General features: G+C 37.2%; 1 protein-coding gene and 1 pseudogene across 5 annotated transcripts in view; one reads left to right on the forward strand and one right to left on the reverse strand.

The window, feature by feature from the left end:
- The window catches only part of ZFAND4 (zinc finger AN1-type containing 4), a 123,605-nt gene that overhangs the window by 61,539 nt on the left and 36,385 nt on the right, over nt 1-25,681 (forward strand). The gene's annotated exons all lie outside the window — the stretch shown is intronic.
- On the reverse strand, nt 15,175-24,806 carry LOC119510737 (annotated as a pseudogene).

Below are 25,681 nucleotides of genomic sequence, written 5' to 3' on the forward strand. Positions count from 1 at the left end.
TCTATCAAGATGATCATTTGATTTTTCCCTTTCAATTTTTAATGTGTTTTATTACATTGATTGATTTTCTTATGTTGTACCACCCTTGCATGCTAGGAATGAACCCCACTTGGTCTTGTTGTAAAAGTCTTATAATATGCCTTTGGATTCGATTTGCAAATATTTTGTTGAGAATTTTTCCATCTATATTTATTAGGGAGATTGGCCTGTAGTTTTCCTTTCTTGTAGAATCTTTATCTGGTTTTGGTCTTAGAGTGATGTTAGCATCATAAAATGAATTGTGTAGTGTTCCTTTTTCTTCAATTTTTTGAAAGAGTTTGAGCAGGAATGGGTCAGCTCTTCTTGGAATGTTTGCTAAATTCTTCTGTCAAGCCATCAGGCCCTGGGCTTTTCTTTTTGAAGGTTTTTGATGACTGAATGGATCTCTTCACTTGTGATTAGTTTGTTAAAGCCTTCTGTTTCTTCTCTGGTCAGCCTAGGTTGTTAATGTGTTTCCAGGAAATTGTCCATTTCCTTTAGGTTATCTAGTCTCTTAGCATATAGTTGTTCATAGTATCCTCTTAGAATTTTTAAAATTTCTTCAGGATCCATATTAATGACTCCCCTCTCATTTCTGATTTTGTTTATTTGGGTCTTCTCTCTTTTTGATTTTGTCAGTCTAGCTAAGGGTTTGTCAGTCTTGTTGGTCTTCTCAAAGAACCAACTTTTGGGTTTTTTTTTTTTTTAATTTTTATTCTCTGTTGGTTTTTGTTCTCCAGATCATTTATTTCTGCTTTAATCTCTGATGTTTCTTTTCTTCTGTTTGCTTTAGGGTTAATTTGCTGTTCATTCTCCAGCTTCTTCAGTTGTCCAGTTAGGTCTTTGGGTTTAGCTCTTTCTTACTTTTTAATGTATGCATTTAGAGCTATAAATTTCCTTCTCAGCACTGCCTTTGCTGCATCCATAGTTTTTGATATGTTGTGTTCTCATTTTCATTTGTCTCTAGATATTTACCAATTTCTCTTGCAGTTTCTTCTTTTACCCACTGATTGTTTAGGAATGTGTTGTTTAACCTCCATTTATTTGTGAAAGTTCTAGTTCTTTGGTGGTTATTGATTTCTAGCTGCATTCCATTGTGATCAGAGAATATGCTTTGAATAATTTGTCTTTTTAAATTTGTTGAGACTTGTTTTGTGCCCCAGCATATGATCTATCCTGGAGAACATTCTGTGAGTGCTAGAGAAGAATGTGTATCCTGATCATTTGGGATGCAACTATTTATATATGTCTAAGTCTAACTCATTTATCTCGTTGTTGAGGCTCTCATTTTCCTTATTGGTCCTCTGTCAAGTTGTTCTGTATATAGAAGAGAGTGGTGTGTTTAAGTCTCCCACTGTTATTGTAGATGTGTCTATTTCTCCCTTCAGTTTTGCCAGTGTTTGCCTAATGTACCTTGGAGCTCCTTGATTGGGTGGGTAAACATTTATGGTTGTTATTTCTTCTTGATGGATTGTCCCTTTTATTAATATATCACATCTTTCTTTGTCTTTTATGATATCTTTGCATTTAAAATCTATTTTGTTTGATATTAGTATAGCTACCCCTGCTTTCTTTTAGCTGTAGCTTGTGTGGAATATTTTTTTCCGTCCTTTCACTGTCACTCTCTTTGTGTCACTGGATCTAAGCTGAATGTCTTGTGAACAACCTGTGATCATACTTTTTAATCCACTCTGCCAGTCTGTATCTTTTAATTGGGGCATTTAATCCATTCATTTTCAGAGTTACTACTATAAAGGCAGTTCTTAAACCAACCATCTTATCCTTTGGTTTTTATTTGTCAGATCTGTCCCCACCCCCCCTCTTTTTTCCCTTTAAGTTATCCTTACTAATGCTCCTCAGGTCTGTATCCTTCTCCAGACCTCTCTCCTTCCTTTTTTTCTCATCTGGTAGAAGTTCCTGTAGTATTTCTTACAGGGCAAGTCTCTTATCATCAAATTCTCTCAGCATTTGTCTGTGGAAATTTTAATCTCTCCCTCCCTTTTGAAGGAGAGCTTTGCTTGAGAAAGAATTCTTGGTTGGCAGTTTTTCTCTTTTAGGAACGTAAATATGTTATACTACTGCCTTCCCACTGCCATGGTGCCCACTGCGTAGTCAGTACTTAGTCTTATGTGATTTCCCTTGTATGTGGTGAATTGCTTCTCTCTTGCTGCTTTCAGGACTTACTCCTTGCCTTAAGTATTTGACAGTCTGATTAGTATATGTGTCAGAGTGGGTCTATTTGGATTTATTTTATTTGTTGTTTGTTGGGATTCTTTGATTTGCATATTTATGTCTTTTATAAGTGTTGGGAAATTTTCCCCAACTATTTCCTTGAATATTCTTTGTAGCCCTTTACTACGGACACCAGTCATTCTTATGTTTGTGCACTTCACATTGTCCATCATTTCCCTGAGATCCCTTTCAAATTTTTCAATTTTTTTCTCCATTTGTTCTTTTCTGCATTCACATTCAATTTCCATATCCTCTAGTTCACTTATTCTTTCTTTTGCCCCTTCAGATCTGCTGTTGTGCATCTCTAGAATATTTTTAGTTTGATCCACAGTCTCTCTTATTTCCCTGAAGTCTACTATATTTCTATTTACTCTTTCAAATTCTTCTTTATACCCTTCTGGAGTCTTCTTGATGTCCTTTATGTCTTTAGCCACCCTATCGAAGTTGTTTTCTAGATTTGTGTGTACTTCTCTGTTTAGTTGCTCAAGTTCTGTTTTTCCTCTGGCTTTTAAATTTTGTTGTTTGGCTTGTCCATATCTTCTTGGACCATCATATGCTTTGTGATTTTTTTATTGACTTCAGGGCATTTGATTATATTGATAAGGTTATTTTGTGAGATACAGGCTTTTTTGGACATTTATATAGAATTTAGCAGAACTACTGCTTGCTGGAGTGCACTTTCCCTGCCTTCCCAGCAGATGGTGCTCTTGAGACACCTCTTCCCCTCAAACCTGCTTTTCCCTGTCTGAGGCTGCACACTGGGTGGGGTCCAAACCAGGTGAAAATCCAATCAGTACAGCAGTCCTCCATGTGCACTGGGGACTGCCAGCCCTGGGGGTGGAGTCTGGACCTTGTGCAGTTCAGCAGAAAGTCTGCTTAAGAGCACAGTGAGTCTGATGATTCCCAGGCCCCTCTCCAACCTCCCTTGGGCCGTGGGGCCATGAATGTTACCCTTCCCAGCCCTCTATCAGCTCAGAAGTGTCCTGCCTCCTATTTGGCCCCCAAGGTCCCTGCCTGCCATGCTTCTGTGAGCCTCTGGGGTGAGGGAGGGACTCCTGGTGCTTCTGTATGGCACCCTTGCTTATCTCTGCATCTTGTCTGTGTATACCACAGGCCTCTGTGGAGGAAGAGTAAATGCATCAGGTGTTCTTTGTGTGGTCATCCCAGGTCTGCTGGTTCCCTAGTTCCATCATGTGAGCTCCTGGCTGCGGGAAGGGTTATTTCCCCATGTGATTGCTGAGATGGGTGTCCAGGAGTGGAGAGCTGCTCCCTCCCCTGCTCAGCCAGAGGCTTGCAGCTGGCAGACCTAGCAGCCCAGTTGAATAAATTCACCCCATCCTTTCAGATGTAATTTCTCCACTCTTTCAACCAAGTCTACCCTATATATTGTAGAGGTCCTTCTCTGGCTGCTCATACCCTGGAACCACTATCCCGGTGGTTGACTGCCTTTTCTCTAGTTATTCCTTGAGGAAGAATTTTGCTCTGCCTCTCCTTTTCCACCATCTTCCTGGAAGTCCCTATTTAATCATTTTAAAATTGGGTTGTTTGTCTTTTTGTTGTAGCATTGTAATGATTCTTTAGATATTTGGGATAGTAGATTGTTACCAGATTTATGATTGGCAAATATTTTCTCACATTCTGTGGATTATCTTTTTACTTTGTTCGTGGTATCCTTTGATTTAACATTTTGATGAAATTCATTTTAGGTATTTTTTTCTTTTGTTTGTGCTTTTGGTGTCATCTTTAAGAAACTTTGCTTAACTAAAGTCATGAAGATTTACACGCTTTTTTTCCTAAGAGTTTTATTGTTTTAACTTTTACATTTAGGACTGTGATCCATTCTGAGATAACTTTTGCACATGGTATGAAGTAGGAATCCAACTTTATTTTTTTGCCTATGGCTGTCAAGTTTTGCCAGCATCATTTGTAGAAAAGACCATCCTATCTCCACTAAAGGGTGAGATGTCTTGACACCCTTGTAAAAAATCATTTGACTATAGTTGTATGGGTTTATTTCTGCAGCTCTCCTAATTATATTCCATTGATCTATACATCTATCTTTATGTCAGTACTGTACTGTGTTGATTATTGTGGATTTGTTTGTACTAAGTTTTGCAGTTGTGAAGAATATGTCCTCCAACTTTGTTCTTTTTTTCAATATTGTTTTGACTATCTGGGGTCCCCTACATTTCCATGTAAATTTAGGATTAGCTTCTTCATTTCTGCAAAAAGGAAATGCTAGGATTTGCATTAGATTTGTATTGTCATCTTAGTGATAGGATTTGCATTAGATTTGTATTGTTATCTTAGTGATAATAAGTCTTCCAATCCATGAATATGGGATGTCTTTCCATTTATTTAGGTCTTTTTAAATTTCTTTAATTGCAAGCAACATCTTGTAATTTTCGGTGGACAAGTTTTGCTCTTCCTTTGCTAAATTTATGCTTAAGTATTTTATTTTTTTCTGATGCTATTGTAAATGGAATTGTTTTTAAATTTCATTTTCAGATTTTTCATTACTAATGTATAGGAATAGAACTGATTTTTGCATATTGATGATTGTTTCTTGTACCTTTGTTGAACTTCGTTATCAGCCCTAATAATTTTTGCGGGGGCGGGGGGGGAGATTGTGTATTCTTTAGAAATTTGAACATAGAAGTTCATGTTATCTGTGAATAGAGTTAATTTTACTTCTGGATGGCTCTTTTTCTTGTTTAATTGTCCTGACTAGAACATCTAGGACAAAGGTGAATAGAAGTGGCAAGAGTAGACATCCTTGTCTTGTTTCTGATCTTAAGGGTAAGCAGCTTTCAGCCTTTTAACTTTAAGTATGATGTTAGCTGTGGAGTTTTCATAGAAGCACTTTATTACATTAAGGGATTTCTTTTCTAGTTCTAGTTTATTGAGTATTTTTATCATGAGGTGTTGGATTTTGTCAAATGCTTTTACTACATCAATTGAAATGATCTTTCAGTCATTTTAACAAATCGTTTTAACAAATCATCCTTTATACTATTGATATGGCATACTAAACTGATTTGTATTCAGATATTAAACTAACATCCTGGTATAAAGTCCACTTGTCATGCTGTATAATCCTTTTAATATGTTGCTAGGTTTGATTTGCTAGTATTTTGCTGAGGAATTTTGCTACTATATTTGTAAGTGATGTTCACCTGTAGTTTTCCTTTCCTGTAATGTTTTTGTCTGGATTTGCTATCAAGGTGATACTGGCCTCATAGACTGAGTTTAGAAGTGTTCCCTCTTCTGTATTTTGAAAGAGCTTGTGAAGGTTTAGTTAATTCTTTTCTATTTTTTTCTTTCTTTCTTTCTTTTCTTACTTTTTTTAAATTAGAGAAGTAGATTTACAAAAAAATTCATAAAATATAAAATACAGAGTTCCCAAATGCTACCCTGTTATTAACAATAGCATTAATATGGTATTAATATTAATATTAATTATATATATATTAATATATATTTTCATATAACTGTACCATTAAATGGAATTCATTTACAATAGGATTCACTGTCTGTATTTTATAGTCCTAAGTTTTTGTAAAAATTTTATTCTACTAACATACATACAACTTAAATTTTCCCTTTTAACTACATTCACATATATAATTCAGTACTGTTAATTATGTTCACAATCTTGTGCTACCATTATCACCATTAATTACCAAAACTTTACAATCAACCCAAATAGAAACAATTTAAGCCTTAACTCCTCATTCCCTACTCCCACCCTATCCTCTCATAACCTGTACCCTAAATTTTGACTCTATGCTTTTGCTTTTCTTATTATTTCCTATCAGTGAGATCTTACAATATTTGTCCTTTCTTGTCAGGCTTATTTCATTCAACGTGATGTCTTCAAGGTTCATCCACGTTATTGCATGAATCAGAGCTTCATTCCTTTTTACAGCTGAATAATTATCCTTTGTGTGTAATTACCAAATTTTTTTATCCATTCATTGGTTGATGAACCACTTGGGTTGCTTCTATCTTTTGGCAATTGTGAACAGTGCCACTGTGAACATCATTGTGCAAATGTTTGTGTCCCTGCTTTCACTTCCTCTGGGTATATAACTAGCAATAGGATTGCCGGATCATATGGCAATTCTATACTTAGCTTCCTGAAGAAATGCCAGATTGTCTTCCACAGCGGCTGCACCATTTTACATTTCCACCAGCAGTGAAAATGTTCCTATTTCTCAGTATTTGCTCCAACAATTGTAATTTTTTTTTAATAGTAGGCATTCTAAGGAGTGTGAAATGGTATTTGACTGAGGTTTTGATTTGTGTTTCTTTGATAGTGATGTTGAGCATCTTTACATGTGCCTTTTTTTTGGCCTTTTGTATATCTTTCTTGGAGAAATGTCTATTCAAATTTTTTGCCCATTTAAAAAATGGATTGCTTTTTATTTTTGAGGTGTGAAATTTCTTTTTTCTAGTTTTTTAACCCTTATCGGAAATGTGGTTTCCAAATATTTCTCCCTTTGAGTAGGTTGTCTAGGTGTTTTTAAAATAAAGAATGAGTGCTGGATTTTGTCAAATGCCTTTCCTGTATCAGTTGAGATGGTCATATTTTTTCCTTTGTTCTGTTAATGTGATGTATTACATAAATTGATTTTCTTATTTTAAACTACCCTTGTATACCTGTGATGAATCCCACTTGATCATGATGTATATTGATTCTTTTGATGTGCTAAATGGATTTGATTTGCTGGTATTGTGTTGAGGATTTTTGCATCTATATTCATAAGGGATATTGGTCTGTAGTTTTCTTGTGATGTCTTTGTCTGGCTTCCGTATCAGGTGATGTTGGCCTCATAGAGTGAGGTAGGTAGTGTTTCCTGCTCTTTAATTTTTTGGAAGACTTCCAGCAGGATAGGTGTTAATTCATCTTGGAATGTTTGGTAAAATTTGCCTGTGAAGCCATCTGGTCCTGAACTTTCTTTTTTGGAAGTTTTTTTTTTTAATACTAATTCAATCTCTTTACTTATTATAGGTCTATTTAGATTTTCAATTTCTTCTTGAGTCAGCTTTGATTGTGTTTTACTAGAAATTTTTCCATTTTATGTAGGTCATCTAATTTATTGGTAGATAATTGTTTACAATATTTCCTTGTAATTTTTTTTTTTATTTCTCTAAGGTTGGTAGCAATCTCTCCTCTTTCATTCCTAATTTTTACAGTTTGTCTTTTTCTCCTTCTCACTCTAAAGTTTTGTCACTTTTCTTGATCTCAAAAAAGCAGCTTTGGATTTTATTGATTTTCTCTGTTGTTCTACTCTATTTTCTATTTTATTTATTGCTGACATAATTTTTATTATTTTTTCTTCCTAGCTTTGCATTTAGTTTGTACTTCTTTTAATAATTTCTAAATTTGGAAAGTTAGGGTTTTTTTTGAGATCTTTTTCAAAATAGGTGTTTACACTTATAAGTTTTCTTCTGAGCACTATGATTGCATTTCATAAGTTTTGGTATTGTGTATTTATGTTCATTCAACTCAAAATATTTCCTCCTTTATCTTCTGATTTTTTCTTTGGCTGATTTTTCTCCTTTTTTTTTTTTATTAGAGAAGTTGTGTGTTTACAGAACAATCATGCATGAAATACAGGATTCCTGCATACCACCTATACTTTGCAACTGGTGTAGAAGATTTGTTAAAATTTATGGTAGCTCATTTTTATAATTGTGCTGTTAACCAAAGTCCATTGTTTAACATAGGGTTTGCGATTTGTGTAGTATAGTCGCATGGTTTTTTTTTTTAACTTTTATCCTGTTCCCATATGTACAATCTAACATTTCCCCTTTTAATCACATTCTGATATATAATTCATTGCTGTTAATTACATTCATAGTGTTGTGCTACCATCACCACCATCCATTACCAAAATATTTCCATTATTCTAAATAGGAACCCTGACCATTTTAAGCCTTAGCTTCCCATTCCCAATCTCCACCCCATTCCCTGGTAACCTAATTTCTGGATTCTGAATCTATGAATTTGCTTACTCAAGTTGATTCAAATCAGTGAGATCATGTAATATTTGTCCTTTTGTTTCTGGCTTATTTCCCTCAGCATGATGTTTTCAAGGTTCTTTCATTTGTTGCATGTATCAGGACATGTATGCTTTTTACAGCTGAATAATGTTCCATTGTATGTGTGTACCATTAATTTATCCATTCATCAGTTGATGGACACTAGGGTAGATTCCATCTTTTGGCAATTGTGAATAATGGCACTATGAACATAGGTGTGGAAATATTACTTTTAGTCCCTGTTGTCAATTCTTTTCTGTATATACTGAGTAGTGGGATTGCTAGGTCATATGGCAATTCTATAGTTAGCTTTCTGAGGAACTCTCACACTGTTTTCCACAGTGGCTGTACCATTTTATATTGCCACCAGCAATGAGTGAATGTTCCTATTTCTTTGCATCCTCGCAAACACTGGTGATTTTCTGTTTTTTAATAGCAGCCATTCTAATGGGTGCAAAATGGTATCCCATTGTAGTTTTGACTTGGATTTCTCTGATAACAAATGATGTTGAGCCTCTTTTCATGTGTTTTCTGGCTGTTTGTATATCTTTGGAGAGATGTCTGTTCAAGTCTCTCCCTTTTTAAATGTTTTTTTTTGTTGTTAAGTTGAAGGATTTTATATATATATATTCTGGATATTAAACCTTTATTGGATTTGTGGTTTCCAAATATTTTTTCCCATTGTGTAGGTTGTCATTTTACTTTCATGATAAAGTCTTTTGGGAAACAAAAGTTTTTAATTTTTGTGAGTTCCCATTTATCTGTATATTTTTTATTTATATGCTTGTGCTTTGAGTGTAAAGTCTAAGAAACTATTGTTTAACATAAGATCCTGAAGCTGCTTGCCTACGTTTTCTTTTAGGAGTTTGATGGTTCTAGCTCGCATGTTTAGGTCTTTGGTCCATTTTGAGTTGATTTTTGTGTAAGGTGTGAGGTAGGGGTCCTCTTTTTTTTTTTGTAAACGGAGATCCAGTTTTCTCAGCACCATTTGTTGAAAAGACTATTCATTCCCAATTGTGTTGTCTTTGCCCCTTCTCAAAAATCATTATATTAAGTGAAATAAGCCAGAAACTAAAGGACAAATATTATATTGAGTGAAATAAGACAGAAACTAAAAGACAAATATTGTGTGTCTCACTAATATGAACTAATTATAATAAACTAACTCACAGCATTAAAATCTAGAATATAGGTTACCAGGAGAGAGAGTAAGGTTAGAAAATGGGGAACTGATGCTTTATTTTTGCAGCATTTTTAATTAGGTTGATTGTAAATGTTTGGAAATGGATAGAGGTGATTTGATGGTAGCACATTATTGTGAGTGTAATTAACAGTGCTGACTTATGTGTGATTGTGATTGAAAGGGGAATTTTAGGGTCTTGTCACAGTGAATCCTGTTGTGGATGATGAATGTAGTTAATAGTACAAATACAAGAATGTTCTTTTGTGAACTAGAACAAAGGTACGTCATTATTATAAAGTGTTAATAGGGCGGTACTTGGGGAAAAAACCTAATGCAACTATGGGCTATAGTTATCAGTAATATTTTAATATTCTTTCATCAGTTGTAATAAAGTACCAACCAATGGTAAGGTTCAAAAATAGGGAGGTATAAGGGTGGGGTTTTCCTTTTTGGAGTAATGAAAATGTTCTAAAATTGATTGTGGTGATCAATGTACAACTGTGCTTATACTGCAAGACATTTGTTGTACACTTTGGAAGGATTGTATGGTGTGTGAATATATCTCAATAAACTGCTTTAAAGCAAATCAGTTGCCATAAGTATTAGAATTGGTTTTTGAACTCACAGTTTGATTCCTTTGGTCTGTATGTCTGTCCTTATACCAGTACTATACTGTTTGATTACTGTGGTTTTGTAATAAGTTTTAAGATCAGAAATTGTTAAGTCCGCCAACTTCATTCTTCCTTTTCAAGATGGCTTTAACTATTTGGGACCCTTTACCTTCCATATAAATTTTTAAACAGTTTTATTCACACACCATGCAGTCCATCCTAAGTGTACAATCAATGGCTCTTGGTATAAGCACATAGTTATGCATTCCAACTATAGTTAATACAAGAATATTCTCAGATCTTCCAAAAAAAGATCCCATGCTCCTTATATCCCTCTATTATTGACATTTAACTTTGGTATAGTGCCTCTGTTACAATTAATGGAAGAATATTAATGAAAGAATATTACGTTACTGTTAACTATAGACCCTAGTTTGCATTAATTGTATTTTTTCCATATACGATCCCATTTTTAACACCTTGTAATTGTGAAATACGTTTGTTCTCATTCATGTAAAAACTTTCTTGTATTTGTACAATTAACCACCTTCATTGCCCACTCTAGGTTTTGCTAAGTTATACAGACCTGGTTTTTATCATTTATCTTTCCTTCTGGTGCCATACATGCCCCTAGCCTTCCTCTTTCAACTATATTCACACTTAGCTTTGTTTACTATAATTACAATATTGTGCTACCATCACACAGTATTGTGTTATCCATTTCTGAACCTTTACAGTCGATCTTGTTAAACATTCTATACTTCGAAAGCATTAAATGCAAGTCTGTACCCTCTTTCTATGTCCTGATATCTCCTGTGTTTGCAAATTTAACTCTCAGGGTTTGCTCTTTATAGTTAGTGAGACCATACAGTATTTGTTCTTTTGTTTCTGGCTTATTTTGCTCAACATAATGTCCTCAAGGATCATCCACATTGTTGCATGCATCATGAGTTTATTCTGTCTTAAAACTGCATAATATTCTATCATATGTATATGCCACAGTTTATTCACTCATAAGTTGATGGACATTTGGGCTGTTTCCATCTATTGGCAATTGTGAATAATGCTGCTATAAACATCAGTGTGTAGATGCCTATTCTTGCCCCCACTTTCAGTTCTTCTGGTATATACCTAGTAACGGGATTGCTTGATCATGTGGCAACCCAATACTTAATTTCCTGAGGAACATCCAAACTGCCTTCCAGAGCTGCTGCACCGTTCTACCTCCCCAACAACAGTGAATAAGTGTATCTATTTCTCCATGTCCTCTCCAGCACTTGTAGTTTTACTTTTTAGATGATGGCCATTCTAGTACATGTGAGATAGTATCTCATTGCGATTTTGATTTGCATTGCCCTGAGCATCTTTTCATATGCTTTTAAGCCATTGGTATTTCCTCTTTACCCTTCATTATAAATTTGATGATTGATTTTTCCATTTCTGCAAAGAAAGTTGGAATTTTGATTGAGATTTCATTGAATCTGTAAATTCCTTTGGGTAGAATTGACAACTTAATGGTAGTCTTCTAGTCCATGATAACCAAATGTCCTTCCATTTATTTAGGTCTTCTTTAGTTACTTTTAGCAGTGTTTTCTACTTTTCTGTGTATAAGTCCTTTACATCCTTGTTAGATTTATTTCTAGATATGTGATTCTTTTAGTTGCTATTATGAATGGATTTTTTTTCTTGATTTCTTCTGGTTGTTCATTGCTTGTGCTTGAAAACACTACTGATTTTTGGGTGTTAATCTTGTACCCCATTGTGATAGTTAGCTTCATGTGTCAACTTGGCTTGGTGATGGTGCCCAGTTCTCTGGTCAAGCAAACACTGGCCTAACCATTACTGCAAGGATGCTTCATGGTTAGTTAATAAACCAGAAGCCTGATTTATTAAATCATCAGTCAGTTGATTGCATCTGTGGCTGATTACATCTATGATCAACTAAGGGAGTGTCTTCCTCAATGAGAAGATCCAATCAGTTGGATTTAATCCAATCAGTTGAAGACTTTTGAGGGAGAAGAGAGAGCTTTCATTTCTTCAGCCATCCAGCCTCTCCTGGGGAGTTCATTGAAGACCTTCATCGGAGTTGCTGGCTCGTGGCCTGCCCTTCAGAATTTGGACCCATGCATACTGCTCTACAGAATTTGGACTTGTGCATCCCTACAGTTGCGTAAGACACTTTTGTAAAATCTCATATTTTCAGATATCTCCTGCTGGTTCTGTTTCCCTACAGAACCCTGACTGATACCCCCATCAATTTGCTGCAATTCATTTAGTAGTTCTGGGGAGGTTTGTTGTGGATTTTATTTTCCTTTTCTTTTGTAGTATCTTCATCTAGTTTTTTTGTTTTGTTTTGTTTTGAGAAGAAAAGAATTTATTTACAATCTTGCAAGATAGGGCGTCCAGCCAAACATGTGGCAGGCTGGCGCGCCAGAGGAAGAGAATGGCGATCTTTAAATCTCCTACTCCTAATTCGCAAGTCCCTCCCGTTTCCCCATTGACTGGGTACTACAGAGGTTACAGCCTATCCGAGAACACTAACTAATTCATCTTTTGAGATTTTAATTTGTACAGCCAATCCCAGAGAGCCAACTAGCTCATTATTGAGATTTTGAACTGATCAGCCTATCCCAGAGTTCATTTAGTTTAAAAAAATTTTTTTTCTTTTTGCTGTGAGTTCCCGCCTCTGATTTTACCTCATATTTCTTTACATTCCAGTAACCATGGTTACTTTTCCATATAAGGGGCTGGCAGATTCTTTCTTCTTTTTATCACGGGGCTTGTTTAAACTGGTTTTGCCTCCATTTCCCTTATTCCATGCTGTCTCTATGTGAAAACTAAACTTATCCCTTTCTTACAGATTCCCTCCTCTTTCTTTTTTTAAATGCTTTTAGTTTTTACATTTTAGATTTTTAAATTTGTTAAGGGATTTTTTACATTTTTCATTATAGGGATTTTTTTATTTTTGATTCTAGTGGTTTTGATGGGTTTTTGAACTAGCTTCTGGGCACATGGGATGATGTAGCATTTAGCTTTTATAAACATTTTGGCTGAAATGATAAGGAAAATTAAAATAGATGTTGCAATTCCTTTTTATTTCTCAAACCAATTTTCCAACCATTTTGTGAGTGGGTTGTTAATGCTAGAATTTTTTTGCTAGTTTCTGAAATAAGGCTGTTAAGCCTTGTAGGGCTTTGGTGATAGTTTTATTAGGTGCGGTATTATTGGGGATGAATGTGCAACAATTTCCCCTAACTATAGCACAGATGCCTCCTTTTTCAGCTAGCATCATGTCTAGGGCCATTTTGTTTTCCCATGCCATTCAGCTAGTGGCATCTAACTGTTTTGCTATTTCTTTAATGGCATTCCTGATATAGTTGATAAATTTTAGCTGATGATCTACATTTTCATTGATGGTGACCCACCAGAATAAGGACGATTCAAATTCTGCAGCTACTTGATTTTTAGCTTTAAATTTATTAGGAACTTTCCGGGGGACCTCTATACTATCTACAAACATTTTTTTATTGAAGGAACCAGGTACATTTTGTACATTTTTTTTTCTTTGCCTTGGGTTGGTACTTTTTTATTACTTTCAAATGCCAGGGTAAATGAGATAGCCAATTGAACCAGAGCACAGGTTCCTCCCCACCTTTCAGGTAGTGTTGGCCAGAGGATGCCCTTCTCACAGTACCACCAGAGGTCTGCTCGGGGTATAGTTAGGCTGGAGAAGTTGCCAGTACTATCCTTGCTCACATTCCACACCTGTGTACACAAAGCCATGGTACCAAGATCCTGGAGCCCTTCTTCCCATCTGGAGAGACAGGCAGAGTGGTTTCCGGGACCAAGGCAAGACGCTGGTATGGCTTTGACACTTCCCTTCTGGACTGGAGGGAAAAGGGAGGACAATGTACTACAACTTTCACCAGGAGTAGCATTTTGAAAGAGGAGTGTTATACATTTAAACTCCTTTTCATGCTTTTTCATCCCCAAGGAGAAGGGCATAATCTGAACAGTGGGTTGTTTGGTTGCACAAGCATAACAGTTACTTTTGTTTAGATTCTGGATGGTATATTTGACCCATTTTACCTAGGCATTTGTATTTCCATAACCTGTCTCTATTTCTATGGTTTGCTTTAAGTCTTTGGCCTTAAGTATTCTAATGACCTTGGGGTCAATTTGAACTGGAGAGTTAAACTCCAGCCAAGTTTCTCTTAATGGTTTTTCCTTCAACCTGGGTAAGACCCATCCCTCATACTGTGTGGTTTACCAAACAGTGTTTCAAGAATAACAGGGGTTAGATGACTCATAAGTTATACTCTCAAATGTTCATCCTCCAATAATTTTGCTCTCTATTTGAACAGTCTGCTTACATAAATGCTTATATTCTCCCTCAGTTGTTGCTGATATTTTAGATTTTTTCAGCTAATTACTTGACAACCATCAAATTGTACAGTTTGAGACTTTAAGCCTTTGACTACACTTGTAACCAGCTTAGCAGAACCTGTTACTCCTTGAATTTAGAACATTATGATCAGTACAAGCAATTTCATTATTAAGCTATACACAGAGCACAATGCAAACACAGGGTTTAATTCAGCCTTTCCTCCCTCTTAGTATGTTCTTTCAACGGCTGCCTATTTAGAGTGATTCTTAGGGGATTTGAGGTGGGAGTCACTTTCCAGGATTTAGGTTGAGTTGCTGGATACTTATCGTCTGGTTCAGGCACTGGTCCCTTTACTCGTGTGTAATGAGTTCAGCCTCTTTCTGCTGTTCGGACTGCCGTCTCAGTCGTCAGCAAGATTTGACAGGGTCCCTCCCAGATTGGTTGAAGTTTGGATCCTCTCCATGACTGGATCAGAACCTAGCTGCCGGGCTGATATCGATGGGCAGCAAATTTAAGAGGCAGGGTTTGAGCCAGCAGTCCACGGTGCCTTGGTCCATGCACGGAGTTGCCTGGTTAACCAGAGGCAGGCTTTTCCTTATCCCCCTTTTCTCGTCCACAACCGGCAGATCCAAGCGTCTGGTCTCGGGCCCTTTAGCTGCCGGAGATGGGCCCCCAGTGGCGGAGTCCAAGACCGCTCAATCAGTGGGGCGCGCCTTCCCTTTGTCCACCTCGCGGGTCCCCCTCTGAAGCTTTGGATCCCGGATGAGCCCCCATGTTTTCGGAAATAAAGCGGTACCTGTAAGGGAATAAACGCTCACTTGGTTTTGGAGGAGAAAAGAATTTATTTACAATCTTGCAAGATAGGGTGTCCAGCCAAACATGTGGCAGGCTGGCGCCTCTTCATCTAGTTTTGATATAAGGGTGATGTTGGCCTCTTGGAGTGAATTAGGGAGTGCTCCCCAGTCTTCAGTTTTTTGGAAGAGTTTGTGCAGAATTGGAGTTAAGTCTTCTTGGAATGTTTGGTAGAATTCCCCTGTGAAGCCATATGTGCCGGTTTGAATGTATTGTGTCCCCCAAATGCCATTGTCTTTGTGGTCTTGTGGGGCAGACATTTTGGTGCTGGTTAGATTTGCTTGTACTGTGCCCCACCCAGCTGTGGGTGATGATTCTGATGAGACGTTCCCATGGAGGCATGGCCCCTCCCATTTGGGGTGGGCCTTGATCAGTGGGGCCATATAAATGAGCTGACTCAGAGAGAAGGAACTCAGTGCAGCTGTGAGTGATGTTTTGAAGAGGAGCAAGCTTGCTAGAGAGGAACGTCCTGGGAGAAAGCCATTTTGAGGCCAGAGCTTTGGAGCAGATGGCAGCTGCCTTCCTAGCTGGCAGAGGTTTTCCAGACACCATTGGCCATCCTCCGGTGAAGGTACCAGATTGCTGATGCATTACCTTGGACGCTTTGTGGCCTTAAGACTGTAACTGTGTAGCGAAATACACCCCCGTTTTATAAAAGCCTATCCATCTCTGGCGTTTTGCATTCTGCAGGATTAGCAAACTAGAACACTGTCTGTTCCTGGGATTTTCTTTGTTCAGAGATTTTTGATTACTGATTCAGTCTCTTTACTAGTAATTGGTTTGTTGAGATCTTCTATTTCTTCTTGAGTCAATGTAGGTAGCTTGTGTGTTTTATTGGTGTGAAGTTCATAGTATCTCTTATAGTCCTTTTTATTTCAGCGTGTTTGGTATTAATGCCCCCTTTACATTTCTGATTTTTTTGTATCCTCTTCTTATCTTTGTCAGTCTAGCTAAAGGTTTTTCAATTTTATTAATCTTTTCAAAGAACCAATTTCTTTTGTTTTTTTAATTCTCTCCGTGGTGTTTTTTTGTTTTGTAGTTCATAAAATCTATCTTTGTTATTTCTTTCCTTCTCCTTACCTTGTTTTAGTTTGCTGTTCTTTTTCTAGTTCTTCCATTTTTGAACTTAAGTCTCTGATTTGAAGTCTTTCTTCTTTTTGTAATTATAACCATTTAGAGTTATAAATTCCCATCTCAGCACTGTCTGTGCTGTATCCATAAGTTTTGGTATTTTGTATTTTCATTTTCATTTGCTCAAGATATTTCCAATTTCACTTCTGATTTCCTCTTTAACCCATTGGTTGTTTAAGGGTATGTTGTTCAATTTCCACATACTTTTGCATTTTCCATTTATCCCTGTCTTATTGATTTTTAGCTTCATTCTGTTGTGGTCGGAGAATGTATATTGTATGACTTCAATATTTTTGAATTTATTATGAATTGTTTTGTGACCCAACATGTGGTCTATCCTGGAGAATGATCCATGTGCCCTTGAGAAGAATGTGTATCCAGTTTTGTTTGGGTGAAGTGTTCTATATATGTCTGTTAAGTCTAGTTGGTTTAGAGTATTATTAATGTCTTGTTTTTCCTTATTGATCTTCTGTTTAGATGTTCTGTGCATTATTGAAAGTGGTGTATTGAAGTCACCCACTGTTAATGTAGAACTATTACTTGATCCCTTCAAATCTGTCAGTATTTGCTTCTTATATTTTGGTGTTCTGCTGTTAGGTGCATATATATTTACAACACAGGGTTCACTGTGTTATACAGACCAATGTTTTGTCCTTTAGCTTTCCTTCTATTGACCTATATGACTAAACTTCCTCTTTCAGCCGCAATCACAGTAACTCAGTGCTGTTAGTTACACTCACAATAATTTGCTACCATCATCTCTATCCATTTCCAAACATTTACAATCAACCTAATCTAAAAAGCTTCACAAATTTAGCACCAGCTCCCCATTTTCTACCCTCATTCTATCTCCTGGTAAACTGTATTCTAGATTTTGACTCTGTTTTCTTATTATAATTAGTATATATTAGAGAGATCATACAATGCTTGTCCTTTTGTGTCTGACTTACTTCACTCAACATAATGTCCTCAAGGTTCATCCATGTTGTCGCATGCATCAGGACTCCATTCCTTCTTACAGCTGAATAATATTCCCTGGTGTATGTATTATAACACATTTTGTTTATCCATTCATCGGTTGATGGACACTTGGGTTGCTTCCATCTTTTGGCAGTTCTGAATAATGCTGCTATGAATAATGGTGTGCAGGTGTCTGTCTGCATCCCTGCTTTCAGTTCTTATGGCTATCCTATACTTAGCTTCCTGAGGAACTACCCAACTGTCTTCCACAGCTGCACAATTTTACAGTCTCACCAGCAGTGAATGAGTGTTCCTGTTTATCCACAATCTCTCCAACACTTGTAGTTTTCCATTTTTTTTAAAATAATGGCCATTAAAGTATTTTTGAAATATCTCGTAGTTTTAATTTGCATTTCCTTAAGAGTTTGTGATGTGGAGCATCTTTTGATGTGCTTTTTAGCTATTTTTATTTCCTCTTTGGAAAATTTCTATTCATGTCTTTTGTCCATTTTTTAATTGGATTGTTTGTCTTTTTATTATTGAGTTGTAGGATTTCTTTATATTCTCTGGATATGAAATGTCTATCAGATATGTGGTTTCCAAATATTTTCTCCCATTGAGTCAGTTGCCTTTTCAACCTATTAAGAAAGTCCTTTGTAGCACAGAAATATTTGATTTTGAGGAGTTCCCATTTGTATATTTTTTTCTTTCATTGCTTGTACTTTGGGTGTAAAACCTAAGAAACTACTACCTATCACTAGATCTTGAAGATGTTTCCCTACATTTTCTTCAAGGAGTTTTATGGTACTGGTTCTTATTTTTAGGTCTTTGTTCCATTTTGAGTTAATTTTTTTATTGAGTGTGAGATAGGGGTCCTCTTTCATTCTTTTGGTTGTGGATATCCAGTTATAACAACCTGATTTATTGAATAGACTGTTCTGTTCCAATTGAGTGGACTTAGGAGCCTTTGCAAAAATCAATTGACCGTAGATCTAAGGGTCTGTTTCTGAGCTCTCAAATCAATTCCATTGATTGAAGTGTCTGTCTTTAGGACAGTACCATGCTGTTTTGACCACTGTGGCTTTAATAATACATTTTAGAGTCAGGACGTGTGATACTTCCCATCCATTCTTCAAGATGTTTTTGGCTATTTGAAGCCCCTTACTATTCCAAATAAAATTGAGAATTAGCTTTCCCAATTCTGTAAAGAGTCTGCTGGAATTTTGATTGGGATTGCATTGAATCTGTAGATGGGTAGAATTGACGTCTTAACTACATTTAGCCTTCCGTTACATGAACACAGAGTGACCTTCCATTTATTTAAGTCTTCTTTGATTTCTTTTAGCAATGTTTTGTAGTTTTCTGTGTGCAGATCCGTTACATCCTCAGTTAAATTTATTCCTAGATATTTGGTTCTTTTAGTTGCTATTGTAAATTGAATTTTTTTCTTGACTTCCTTCACAGATTGCTCATTACTAGTGTATAAAAACACTACTGATTTTTGGGTGTTGAATATCCTCCTGCCACTTTGCTGAACTTGCTTATTAGCTGTAGTAGCTTTGTTATAGGTTTTTTGGAACTTTCTGTATCTAGGCTCATGACATCTGAAAATAGTGAAAAATTTTCTTCTTTCTTTCCAATGTGAATGGTTTTTATTTCTTTTTCTTGCCTAACTGCTCTAGCCAGAATTTCTAGCACAATGTTGGGTAAGAGTAGTGACCATGGGTATCCCTTGTCTTTTTCCAAATCCTAGGTGGAATGTTTTCAGTCTTTCACCAATGAGTATGATGTTAGCTATGGGCTTTTCATATATGCCCTTAATCATGTTGAACAAGTTTCTATTCCTGTCTTTTGAATTGTTTACTCCAAGAAAGAATGATGTTGGATTTTGTCAGATGTGTTTTCTGTATCTATCAAGATGATGATGATTTTTTTACCTTTAGATTTAATAATGTGGTATATTATATTAATCGATTTTCTTGTGTCCAACCATCCTTGCATATGTGGGATAAAACCTACTTGGACATGGTGTATAATTCCTTTTTTTTATTTTTAGGTTTTTAAAATTTTATTTTATTGAAATACATTCACATAAAATCATCCAAAGTGTACAACAGTTGTGCACAGTATCATCATATAGTTGTGCATTCATCACCACAAAGTTTGAGCATTTTCGTTACTCCCAAAAATAAAAATAAAAATAAAAATAAAAGTAAAAAAGAACATCCAAAGCATCCCACACACACCCCCTCATTATTCATTTAATTTTTGTCCCCAGTTTTCTACTCATTTGTCCATACACTGGATAAATGGAAGTGTGAGCCATCAGGTTTTCACAATCACACCATCACACCATATAAGCTATATAGTTTTACAGTTGTTTTCAAGAATCAAGGATACTGGATTGTAGTTGAACAGTTTCAGATATTTCCTTGTAGGTACTCTAATAAACTAAAAACTAAAAAGGGATTTCTATATAATGCATAAGAATTGCCTACAGAATGACCCCTCAACTCCATTTGAAATCTCTCAGCCACTGAAACTTAATTTTGTTTCATTGTTCCTTTGTTTGGTCTAGAAGGCTTTCTCAATCCCATGACACTGGGTCCAGGCTCGTCTCTGGGAGTCATGTCCCATATTGCCAGGGAGATTTACACCCCTGGGAGTCATGTCCCACATAGCGGGGGTGAGTTACTGCCAAGTTGGCTTAGGGAGATAGGCCACATCTGAGTGACAAAAGAGGTTCTCTGGGGGTGATTCTCAGGCACAATTATAAATAGGCTTAGCCTCTCCTTTGCATTAACAAGCTTCATAAGAGCAAGCACCAAAATCGAGGGCTTGGCCTACTAAACTGGTAGTCCCCAATGCTTGCAAGAATATCAGGAGTTCCCCCACTGGGGAAGTTTACTATTTCAACATTTTTCCCCAGTCCCTCAAGGGGGCTTTGCAAATACTTTTTATTCTCTGCCCACATTACTCTGGGTTGTATCGGTGCTTCATGCTAACCTGTACAAACCAACAAGATCTCACTCCCTATTCAGGTTTCCATGTAATTACAGTATTTGAGTAAACTGACCACACAAGTTAAATTATTTAGTGTGCTACAGAAAATACAGATTTTGTACCAAATAAACATCTCTTCCATTGGTCCCACACAAAGCTGAAGTTTTAAAACACACTTAATATCACCCTCTACCCTTTATTCTGATCTACCCCAATCTCAACCAAGTTCATTTTCCTTCATATCTCCAATCGAAGTCTGATCTCCTTTTCAGCCTCTTGAACAGATGCTACATGGGTCAATGCAGACAATCATGGCTGATGAACTCTTGCTCTGAGTCCCTGGTGCCGTACAGACACCCAAAGCTCCAGGGACTGACCAGGTCACACACAAACAGCTCAGCATCTCAGAATTTAGTAGTAACAGTTAAAACTCATGAATACATGTGACAGCTGTAAGAGCTTACAATCAAGGAACCTTTACATAAGCCTTCGCCTGATAACCCATGCTCCAAGATTGAATTTTCAGAATTTGCACATTACTGTTAGTCCATGTTAGTAAGGCATTATAATGTTTGTCTTTTCATTTCTGGATTATTTCAATCAACCTATTGTCCTCAAGGTCCATTCACCTAGTTGCATACCTCACAACTTCATTCCTTCTTGCCACTCCTTCATGTAAAACCATTCTTATATTTCTACATTTAGTCACACTCACTGACCACTCTAGGTTTCATTAAGTTATATAATCCCAGTCTTTATCTTGTATCTTTCCTTGTGGTTTCAAACATACTCTAACCTTCCTCTTTCAACTGTATTCACAGTCATCTTTTTTCAGTGTACTTACAACAGTGTGCTACCATCACACAGTATTGTGCTATTCATTTCTGGATCTATACAGTCAATCCTCTAGAACATTCTAATCTCTTTCAACTTCAAATGCCCAATCTCTACCCTCTTTCTATCTCCTGGTATCTTCATTTCTACACTCTTCTCCAAACCTCTCCTTTCTTTTTCTATCTATCTGTAGCACTTCCTTTACTATTTCTTGTAGAGCAGGTATCTTGTTTAGAAACTCTCTCTGTGTCTGCTTGTCTGAAAATATTTTAAACTCTCCATCATTTTTGGAGGACAGTTTTGCTGGGTATAGGATTCTTGGTTGACAGTTTTTCTCTTTCGGTATCTCGAATATATGATACCACTGCCTTCTCACTTCCATGGTTTCTGCTGAGATATCCACATATAATCTTATTAAGTTTCCCTTGTATGTGATGGATTGTTTTTCTCTTGTTGCTTTCAGGATTTTCTCTTTGTCTTTGACGTTTGAAAATTTGATTAGTAAATGTCTTGGAGTAGGTCTATTTGGATCAATTCTTTTTGGGGTATGCTGTGCTTCTTGGACCTGTAATTTTATGTCTTTTATAATACTTGGGAAATTTTCATTGATTATTTCCTCTGTTCTTTCTGCCCTTTTTTCCTTCTCTTCTCCTTCTGGGACACCTATGACATGTATATTCATGTGTTTCATGTTGTCATTCAGTTCCCTGAGTCCCTGCTCATATTTTTCCATTCTTTTTTCCCTTTCTGTTCTTTTGTGTGTAGGATTTCAGATGTCCTATCCTTGAATTCACTGATCTTTTTTTCTGCCTCTCCAAGTCTGCTGTTGTATGTCTCCATTGTGTCTTTCATCTCTTCTCTTATGCCTTTCATTTCCATAAGTTCTGATGTTTGTTTTTTCAAGCTTACAAATTCTTCCTTATGGTCACCCAGTGTTGTCTATATATCCTTCACCTTTTTTGTCACATTTTCTTTCAACTTGTTGATTTGATTGAGAAGGTTTATTTGAACATCTTTAATTAGTTGTTTCAACTCCTGAATCTCAGTTGAGGTGTTAGTTTCTTCCTTTGATTGGGCCATATCTTCCTATTTCCTGATGTGGCTCATGATTTTTGCTGTCTAGGCATCTGATTTTCTTGACTGGTTTATTCTGGAGGTTGTTTTCTCTCTTTTGCCTAAAGCTTTCTTGTTGGATGTCTTTGATCTCTATCTTTTCTTTGTTTCTCTTCCTGGCCAGTTGTCAGATTGACTCTGCTCCCCAGTCTTCCCCCCAAAATCAGGTGCTCACTATGGCCTGCCACAGGAATGGGAGGTAGGCACTGGGCACCCTAGGAAGTTCACTGTGTGTGTAATACAAATATGCTGGCTTCCAGTGTTGCTCTGTTTTCTGCTGGCTAGCAAGAACTGGGTTTGTTTTAGAGCTCTGCTTTAGTTGTTGGGTCTTCTGTATTTCTGAGCCAAAGCAGGGCCAGGTTTCTGAACAAGATGGTAGACTAGCTTCTATGCTCCTAAGAAAGGGTCCTGAGCATCTTCTGAAAAATATTTTTCTTCCCTTGCACTTTCCAGACTGTCCAGCAGATGGCAGTGTTCAGTAACCTAATTGTCCTCGGAAACTGCTTTGCCTCCAAGCTCAGCTTGCATCTACACAGGTGAACTGAAAGTGCAGATTCCTGTGTCCTCACTCGGCTGGCCAAGATGTGGCTCGATGTGGGGGCTCCACCTGTGGCAAAGTACTCCCTCAGTGACCCAGCACTCCAGCTGTCTCCAAGGCAAGGAAACGACTGCCAGCTGCTGCTCCCTCAAAGGTGGAAAGGGCTTTTGACCCAGGGCTCTAAACAGTCTCTGTCCATGTTTTCTCAGTCTCTTTGTCTCTCACTGATCTGGGCCTTGAAATGTCCTCCCCACTTCCCTGGGTCTTCAAACAGTGGGGGTATGTCACAATGTTGTGAGAGATTTTATAGACTGTGTTCTTGGTGGAAGGGTTCCCATCTGCTGATTCTGTGTCTTTCCCACAATGAAGGCGTGAGAGGGAGGAGAAAGGACTGGCTGATCCATGATGGAAGATTCCTACCTGATATTTCTTTTCTTTCTTTAGTTCGGTATTTGCGAGGTCTTTCTCCAGTCTATATCCTCCTCCAGAGTTGCAAACAATTCAGAAATGTCCTTTTTTTTTTTCATTGAAACTCTGGAGAGAAGTTTTCAGTAGTCAGTAATTCTTTTAATGTGCTGTTGGATTTGACTTGCAAGTCTTATGTTTGGATTTCTACATCTATATATTTATTAGAGAAATTATCTGTAATTTTCTTATCTTGTATTTTTGTCTGACTTTCTTCTTTATCTTGTGTTTTTTCCCTCTCAAGCTCTCTGACATCTTGACTGCTATAAATGATGCTACTAGAAGTTGATGGCTGAGAATAGTCTTCACTTTCTTGGGGTTGGGAGGCTTGTGTGATTTTATCATCATTTTCCTCAACACATGACTCTTTAGAGTCACTCACTGTCATTTTTTTTTTGCAATCAGGAATATCAAAGCCTTCTTCCACATGTGTTGAATTTTCTAGTTTGAGTCTCTCAGATATTTTCCCTTTATCCTTTCCTTTATCTTCAGGAAGCCAGTCCTCATGAAGGGTCCAACATCAGTGGAAGGGAAGAATTCATTTCATTGCACAAAGTACACTTCCAATAGTCAGCTAAGGAAATTTCAGGATCTTCTTCAAATGAATTTGTATCACTCTCCCCTGCCTGATATGTAGTAACTTGATATACCTTCATCTGAGAGTTCTTGTCCTTCTTCACTAAGGCTATAAACTTCTGAATCGAGAGATTCAACTTCAGATTCTACACTGAATTGATCTGAAACTGAATCCTGATCCAACCAATCACCAGAATGTTCACTTATACCAATATCAAGATCTGGATTTGATGGAGTATCTGTTGATTCACTGCTACTGCTTCTTTCACAGCATATCTCCCTTATTACATGCAGAGCAAGGCTTTCATCAAAGGAAAGGGAAATGCTATCAGATTTATAACACTTTCTTTGTTGTTCACCAGCTAAATTCATCTGAATTTTCTCCGGTCTCACTAATTGCTCTCCTTCTAGACGAGGTAGTTGGTCTAGAAATCAAATTTGAGTATGAAGGTTTTGCAGCTCTTGCGCACTGTCATCTTCAAGGTGACACCTGTTTTCACTCACAGATGTGCCTGACTGAATCCGATGGTTCCTGCTGATTGACCACTACCATGTTTCTTTAAATCATTGTATATATTTTTCTGCGCTCTTTCACGGAGAAGCTTAGCCCTCCAAACAAACCCCCTAGAAGATCATTTGAAAAAATATACAATATGTTGTTGTTTCTCTTCATAGAATTGTTTAGCCATAATATACCAGCCAAGATAAAATATGACCTCTTTCATTATGTGTCTTTTTGTCCACCAATAGACTTTAACAACTTCAAGAGCAACGGCTTTGGTCTAACCAGGGTCTTTTGTTCCAAAGCAGGAATCTGTGAGGTGCTGTAGATACAGACATGTTGGTATTGCACATCTGCTATGCGGGGTTTGTTCTCCCCTGGAGCTGGGGTCTCTCGAGGCTCCCCTGTTCCATTCATGGGATGCGCGGGAGTCCGATGCAGTGGGCCTCGGCAGCCATTCCACTTGCGCAGCCCAGGCCAGTGGGATGCTAGAACACACTGGGTCCCAAGAAGGAGGCTGCAGGCACCAAAAGCATTGAACCTGCTCTTAGGGCAGTCCCCCAGGCTTGGTTTCTTGCTCCACCCCCATTGCAGTCACACAGGGCGCACCTCTCCATCCGCTTTTGTCTGTCTGAATTTGGATGCTCTGTCTTCTGGCATCCAAATTCAACCGTTAATTCATTGTTCTCCTCATATACTTTAGTTCTTTCTCCATGTTTTCCTTATGCCCTTGGGCATATTGAGGAGAATTTTTAAAAAGTCTTTCTGGGAATTCCAGAACCTGGTCTTCTTTGTTCTGGATTTTTACCTTGTTCTTGTGTCTTTTCTTAGTCTTGTAATCTTTTGTAATCTTTTGTTGCACAGTGTACATTTTGACATTTTAAAATGTTGACTCTGGGATTTAGTCCTTGAACTGTCTGTTCCTTAAATTTATATCCAGCTAGTGATATGATAGAGATTTTCTTGAATGCCAGGAGCTAATCAAGAGAAACACACGAAAGCAAAAAGCTCCTTTGACTCTCTTTGCAAATTGTCTCTTCTTTGGCTTAGCCTACCTCTCAAGAAGATGAGCCTGAGCACATGCAAAATGCAGAGTCCTCTCTGTCTTAGCCCAGCCTGTGTGGAGCCGTGGAGCCCAGGATTATGCTTGCTAGTGGTCTTAGGAATTCCCCATTTACAGTTTAGAGGAGTTTGAATGAATGCCCCCTCTACTCCCTAGATTTTCACC

This window comes from Choloepus didactylus, chromosome 15, assembly GCF_015220235.1.
Source record: "Choloepus didactylus isolate mChoDid1 chromosome 15, mChoDid1.pri, whole genome shotgun sequence".
Classification (NCBI taxonomy): Eukaryota; Metazoa; Chordata; class Mammalia; order Pilosa; family Megalonychidae; genus Choloepus; species Choloepus didactylus.